This window comes from Lipotes vexillifer, unplaced genomic scaffold (assembly GCF_000442215.2).
Source record: "Lipotes vexillifer unplaced genomic scaffold, Lipotes_vexillifer_v1.1 scaffold506, whole genome shotgun sequence".
NCBI lineage: Eukaryota > Metazoa > Chordata > Mammalia > Artiodactyla > Lipotidae > Lipotes > Lipotes vexillifer.
The window spans coordinates 1,735,197-1,743,071 of record NW_006780679.1 but is presented as its reverse complement, the minus strand read 5'-3'; the positions used below and the strand labels follow the sequence as shown (position 1 = coordinate 1,743,071).

Genomic DNA, 7,875 nt, shown 5'->3' with positions numbered 1-7,875 from the left:
CTTTAGGATAGAGGAAAGATTTCAGTAAGTGAGCGAGAAAGTTTGAAAAGAACAGTCAAAACAAAGAAATTTTATTAGGTGTAATACTCTTTTCCTTTCATGTCTTTGTAAAACCATTAGTTGGGAAAATCTCATCAAAAATTACTCAACAGTGCTATTGGAGAATGTGATATTGTGATATAATAAAAAATACATAATGTTTTTCAATCCCCGCTTCCTGGTACATGGCTCCCCAAATCCTTGCAGTTTCTTGAGTGATAGAGATGAGAAGAGCATCTTTTGTTACTCATAATAAGCCCCTTTCAACTATACCTGAGTTTATGATAAAGAGGTGACTCTTGGATGATGGGGGCTAGTTGCTAGAGGAACCAATCATGTGATTAGAAGGTTGGGACTTTCAGCCCCAATTTCCACCCTTCGGGTGTAGCAAGGGGCTGAGGACTAAGTTAATCACCAGTGGCCAATGACTCAATCAAATCAACCATGACTAAGTAATAGAACCTCCATAAAAATTATAAAAGAAAGTATTTGGAGAGTTTCCAGGTTGGTGAACACATGGAGGTCCTCAGAAGGCGTCACCATCTAGAGAAGGCATGGACGCTCTGTGCACACCCTGTATATCTTGCCTTATTTACCTCTTCATCGGACTGTTCATCGGTATTCTTTATTATATCCTTTATAACAAACTGGTAAATGTCAGCTTTTCCCTGAGTTATGTGAGCTATTATAGCAAGTTATTGAACCAGAGGAGAGGGTCAGGCAAACTCCCATTTTACAGCTGACTGAAGTATGGGAGGCCTGGACTTGCCATGGGTATCTGAAATGAGGGACAGTCTTCTGGGACTAAGACCTTAATCTGTGCGCTCTGAGTTAACTCCAGGTAGCTAATGTCAGAATTGCTCGATGTGCAGGAAGAATTCTCACAGTTGGTGTCCGAAGTATTATGAGTAGAGGAAACAGGAATTTTTCTTTTAGAGGAGAATTTGGAATTTGTTTTATAAGTTTTATTTATAAATGCATGCAGATCTGTTGGCAGGAACTGTTTGAGAGCAGGGTAATAATTTTATTAATCTGCATTGTGGGGATGATTTCTGCTCACTGCTTATAGCTGTGGTTCTCAATTTAGTTGAGGGGGTCAAAGTTTGAAATACCTAGAAAACACTTTCAAAATTAACCTTAGAGGACATCTTCAATAAGATTCCATTCCAGTAGAGTGGATAGGCCTGTGGATTTTCACACTATTTCCCTGGTGATTCTTATATGTATTTGTTATTGGCAGAGAGAGACACACACACACACACATGCACTTATCATGATGAACAAAAGGATGAAATATACTAATGATAATTGTTACATGTATTACAGCTGAACATAGGTTTCTTTTTGACGTTCAAGAAGCAATCAATATTTTAAACACATTACATATATTTAATACAATACAATATTTTATAATATCTTTGATAGTTGTTTTAAGGAATATATGTAATATTTTATATAGTCAATTTTTATGTCACTGCCTTTGATTAGAGCTAAGTACATAACATTAAGTATAATTCAGTGACCATGGCTCTAGGGTTGGGGAATGGAGGTAGGGTACAAAACAAGTGTTGCCTAAAGATTATTATATATTTAAGTGGTAGGTACAGTGTTTGTTATACAGCCTGAGAATTGCCACCTAAAAAGTTATGTGGGTTACTTATTTAAAATACAGATTCTTAGTCCTTATAGAATTAGTCCTATGGAATTAGAATTAAGTATGGGAATTTGAATTTTTCCAAGATCTAAGTTAAAATTATGCTCCATAAACTTCGATAGCTAACCTGCACCTGGAGAACTTCCAAAGAGTTTCAAACCATTATTCAGAAGCAAACAATTCAAAATATTACCTTTTATTATGAGCAGGAAATGTTGGCATTCAGTACCTTTGATTGAACTAGATTAAACCTCTTACTTTGGCTTGTCTTCATTTGAAACTGTTCTACCTTGGCACAATACTCTGCATTAAAATAGAATAGTAATAACAGCAACAACAATAACAAAAAAAAAGAAAAAGATAACCATTGCTGAGTACACATTGATTTATTCAACAGTTGTCTATTGAGTGACTAAAATGCACATAATGGATTCTTAACATTACAGTTGCATTATTGAAGGTGAAATGACAGGTATTCTAGAGCACTTTCTTAATAGTAAAGCTTTATGGTAATTCATTCAATAAACACATGCAGAGTCCTTAATTTCCTTGATAGTTTAGGCTAAAATACTGTGTTCATTGATTCTTCTGCAAAATCGCCTCAATAATCTTCTCTAAGATAAGAGACTCAAGACACTCTTTGGATATTTGGGAATAATGGAATAAAAATATAATTTTAAAATTATTTGTTAATGTTAGTCCTAGTTGCCTATAAAAATATGTAAAGCAGTTTGTTGGGCACTTCACTTTCTATTAAATAAGAATTAAATCAGGACTTAGCAGAAGCTGATTTTAAACTAAATTTCCTAAGTAATTGCAATTTTGTAGACCTAGTCTCTTGCTATACAACTTTATGCTTTTATATTATATTTATGTTTATTATTAGAATAATATAGTTGGCATTCGAAAATTATCAAGACAAATGATTACATGACAACAATCTATAAAAATTATCACTTGGAATATGGTACAAACTTATGATACTATTTTAAAAATCTAACTTCATATCATATGTAATGATGCAGTACAGTACAATGTTTTTTAATTTATTAAAACTAGATTTTATATTATGATATAATTAATAAAACCTTTTGGGTACTTATTTCAAACACTGCTATGAGTTAACCAAATTCAAGCTATATAAATTGGAAGTGTTTTCCCACTAATGCTTATAATAATTCTTTTTTTTAATTTTAAATTTTTAAAAATGTTAACATCTTTATTGGAGTATAATTGCTTTATAATGGTGTGTTACTTTCTGTAACAAAGTGAATCAGCTATACATATACATATATCCCCATATCTCCTCCCTCTTGCGTCTCCCTCCCACCCTCCCTATCCCACCCCTCTAAGTGGTCACAAAGCACCGAGCTGATCTCCCTGTGCTATGCGGCTGCTTCCCACTAGCTATCTAGTTTGGTAGTATATATAAGTCCATGATAAATTTATCTCAAAGTATTGAATATTTTATTTGACACTAAAATGTTATTGTATATGACTAAATTAAAATGTGTAATCAAATAGAATGAACTCTTTAAAAGTAAAATAACTTTGAAAGCAAGTGAACACCTAAGAACCTTATTGGAAAGAAATTATTCGGGGAGGCTGCCGCGGTCGCCGCCGCTCAAGGGTATGGCGGAGCAGCTGCGGCGCGACGCGGAGGGCTGCCCGGGCGCGTGGCGGCTGTCGCGGGAGGCGGCGGACCGCGGGCCGCTGGAGCTGACGGCCGTATGGATGCAGGCCACGGTGCTGGCGGCGGGCGGTGGCGGGCGGCGGCGAGGCGCGGCTGCGGGACCCGAGCGGGGCCTTCTCGGTTTGCGGCCTGGAACGGGTGCCGCGCGGGCGGCCCTGCGTCGTCCCAGGAAAGTTTGTGATGGTGATGGGAGTGGTTCAGGCCTGCAACCCGGAGCCATGCCTGCAGGCCGTGAAGATGACAGATCTTTCTGATAATCCTCTCCATGAAAGCGTGTGGGAGCTGGAAGTGGAAGATTTACACAGGAATATTCCTTAGAGGATGTTGGAACCGTCGATAAAAACAACCGAAATTCAGAAACAACTTAGGTTCTTATACCGTATGGATTTCATGGACATCACTCAATATATATTTCTCAAAAGTTTATCACAGAGCTTTGCTTCGAGGAGTCTGGATGTAGGATTTCTAAATGCTGGGACACTCCAGTGAACTCAGCCCCTGCTGCCCCTTGCTATGACTGTTTGCTGATGAAAAGCAGATGTTTTGTTCTCTCCCTTTTTCCTCTCCTTTATTTTTTTTTGCTTTATGTGTGTTAATTCTCTCTCTCTAAAGCACACAGAAATCTCATGTTGCATTTTCCAAGTTTTACAAGTGATGATACTTTTTCCATTACCACTGCAACCCTACTTTACGAGGCAGAATTTGAACCTCAGTCATTGTCAGAAGAGAGTAAAGTGTGTGGTTATGGGCAGGAAAAGAGGCTGAATAAAAAAGGAATGACCTCATGGCTCGGCAGTCTTCTCCATCAACAGCTCTGTATCCAGTTTGCAAGTCAAATGGCATTTTCTAACTGCAGGCACTGGGACCTCTCAAAGACACAGCCCTCTTTCTGCTTCAGACACCACTCAGCCCTAAATGTGTAAGGTCCATTCCCTGCAGATGTGGACGATGATGTCTGCCCTTCTTCCTTCACTTAGGGCTTTTGAAACACTTTCAGAATTTCTTGTTGAAACTAAAAATCAAGACTAAGAACCACTTCCAGGCATGAACTAAACTGCCTCATAACCTTTGGTGCGATGCTGTGAGGAGGCAGCCGCCTGGTTAGAGTCTTTATGTTGTTTTTGGTAGGGAATGTCCTTCTGTTGTGATTGTGTTCAGTGTTGGGTGGCAGCTCTTCACTTCTTACACAACCTTCGCTTTGCCTTAGACTGTAAATATCAAGGGGGTCAGGTTATGTTCCTCATTGCTATGGAGTTTTGCTGGCTTATTTATCTCTACCACTAGTAAATTGTTTTCTATGCCGTTTTTTTTTAAAACAGATTTTATTTTTTAGGTGGCTTAGATTTCTAGAAAAACAAAAAAGAGCAGAACCTATAGAGATGACCTTTACATGCCCTCCCTCAGTTTCCCCTGTTATTAACATCTTGCACTGGTGTGGTACCTTTGTTAAAATCAGTGAGCCAGCACTGATATGTTATTATTAATTAAAGTCCACTGTTTACTTAGGGGTCATACTTTGTGACGTACAATGGGCATAATATCACGTATACACTATTACAGTATCATACAGAATAGTTTTGTTGCCCTAAAAGTCCTCTGTGCTCCACCTAATCATCCTTCCCTCCGCCGTAACCCCTGGCAACCACTGATTTTTCTGTCTCCATAGTTTGCCTTTTCCAGAATGTTATATAGTTGGAATCACACAGTCTATAGCCTTTTCAGACCAGCTTCTTTCAGTTAGCAATATGCATTTAAGGCTCCTCCATGTAGTTTTGTAACTTGATAGCTCATTTGTTTTTATCCTAATCCTCCACTGGATGGATGTACCATAGTTTGTTCATCCATTCACTTATTGAAGGACATCTGCTTGATTCCAGTTTTTGGCAATTATTAATAGGGCTGTTGTAAACATTCGTGTGCAGATTTTGTGTGGACATAGGTTTTCAGCATACCAGGGTAAATGCTTGGGAGCGCGATTGTTGGTTATGCGGTCATCCTATGTCTAGCCTTATAAGAAATTGCAGACTGTCTGTCTCAGACTGCCATAACTAAACACCATAGACTTGGGGCTTAAAAACATCAGAAGTTTACTTTTCAAAGTTCTGGAGGCCAAAGTCAAGGTGGTTCAAGATGTTGCTTCCCGTTTCACAGGTGGCTGTCCTCTCACTGTGTCCTCACATGGTACCAGGGGGCAAGGTTGCTCCCTGGGGTCTCCTGTAAGGGCACTGATCATGTTCACCTCCCAAAGGCCCCACCTCTATACCATTACACTGGGGGCTAGGTTTCAACATATGAATTTGGGTTAGGGAGAATACATATTCAGTCTTTAGCACTTTGGAGGGGACATATTCAGTCTGTAGCACTGCCTTCCAACGTGGCAGCACCATTTTGCTTTCCCATCAGCAGTGTATGGAGTTCTTGTTCTACAGCCTCACCAACATTTGATGTTGTCAGTGTTTTGGATGTGCCATAATTTTAAACTCTAGCATTTTCTTTTAAAGGTGGGGAAATTGGAAACTGTGCACTGTTTTTTTGTTTGTTTTTATAATAAACTTATTTATTTTTGGCAAAAAAAGAAATCATTCGGAAGTAATAAATCATGGTTGTATAAACTCAAACTTGTAAGACCTAGGTGTAGATATCACAGAATACCTATGCATGATGTTTTATCTACTTACACCTAAATGAAATACTCAAGAATAAATTTAGTGAAAAAATTTAAAAGCAATTAGAAATTACCTGGAAATAGTGAAATAGAGTTTTAAGGGACGTGATCATAATAGCTTATTAATAAGACATAATATCTTAACTAATTAGTTCAAACATTAAGATAAACTATTCAAAGTTAGAGTAGCCAATCTATTGAAAGACTGAGTTTTTCTACTTTTCAACCACTTATATTGCAGAATTTTAACAGTTTTGTGTTTCTTTGAGGAATTTGTCTACTGGTATCTGCATAATATGCAAGTTATGCATGCTGAATTGTTGCCCTGAATTGTTAACTACCAGGGGACTGTTCAACATGCAGGCTTTCTAGAGGCTCCAACTTAACCATGGGAACAAAACCAGATATTAACAAAAAGTTATTGATCTGAAAGTTACGGTATAGTGTCCAAAATTCTTCACAATTTAACCTAGTAAAGATTAGTTGGATTTGCCTACCCATCTTCCATATATTAACCTTCAGGTAAGAGCACTTCATTTTTCCTTTAAATAATGACTATCAGTCAACCTACCTGTGATTAGATAGCCTGACCATACCCTGGGATTCAAGAGGAAGTATTGGAGTTAGGCTTCTTCAATGAGAAGATACTCCCTTAGCTATTGTAATTAATTTATGGATGAGTAGATAATCTAAACCTGACTAATTAGAGCCTGTGGACTTAAATTGTTGATTTGACACAACTGCTATAAGTAAAGCTTGAGACACCTAAGGTTATAGGAAGAAAGTCTAGAACTTCTGCCTGCCATCTTGCCATCAAGAAGACAACATACTTAATAAATGGAGAAATAAAGCAAAGCAAAACACAGCAAGACTGAGTTCTGAATTCATGACTTAAGTACCTAAATCCACCTATTCCAGAGATTAGAGCTACCTCTGGACTGTTCAGTTATGTAAGCCAATAATTTCATACATAAAGGTGCATTTATCACTATTGGATTGGAAAATTTTCTTAGAAATTTAAAAATTTTGGTTGTCACACATTCATTATTCAGCATCAGTAGTGTATATGGCTTAAGCCAGTTTGAATACTTCCTGGTAGTGTTTTTGTAGCCAAAAAATTTGACTAATTTCCCAAGCATCTGACCTATGCCTATGACTTTTATGCATCTGACCTATAATCAAATTGAAATAGACATAGTATTTGCAGAAAATACTGTGTGGCTCATCTCAACTGGGAGGTGCCATAAATAGACATACACACTGTCTTTCAAAGATTTAGTATGAAAAATATAAGTGCAGTATCTCATTAACATTTGTATGTTGATTGCTCATTGAAATGACAGTATTTTGGATTTATTGAACTGAATAACATTTATTAAAATTAATTTCAAGTATGTCTTTTTTTTTTTTACCGTGACTACTAGAAATTTTTAAATTACATTTGTGTCTTGCGTTATATTTCTCTGGACAGAGCTTATCTAGAAACATCCTTTGAGTAGTTTACAAACTTTTTTCCTGTTCCCTTCTCCTATGTCCAAAATCCTAGGTCTTTGTGGGCTGCACTAGTAGGTTTATAGCACTACTTATATTATCTTTGGAGTACATTTGATCACCATTTCTAGATTCTCCTGAGAACAGAGATGATCATATTGGTCAGTGTAACCCCAGCAGCAGTAACAGAGTGACCTACAACGGTCATTTTTTTTGGTTGGTTTTTAGTTTATTTGGTGGTGAAGGGTTTCACCTTTTGATAACTGGAGGTAGGGGGGTCTTAAAATCGAAGGCTTACAGATACCATTTAACTACAGTAAATGGGTAAGAGGC

At 37.5% G+C, this 7,875-nt stretch overlaps 1 pseudogene; it reads left to right on the top strand.

Moving 5' to 3' along the window:
• Positions 1 to 887: 887 nt before the first annotated feature.
• Positions 888 to 3,704, top strand: LOC103086071 (recQ-mediated genome instability protein 2 pseudogene; annotated as a pseudogene).
• The last annotated feature ends 4,171 nt before the right edge of the window (positions 3,705 to 7,875 follow it).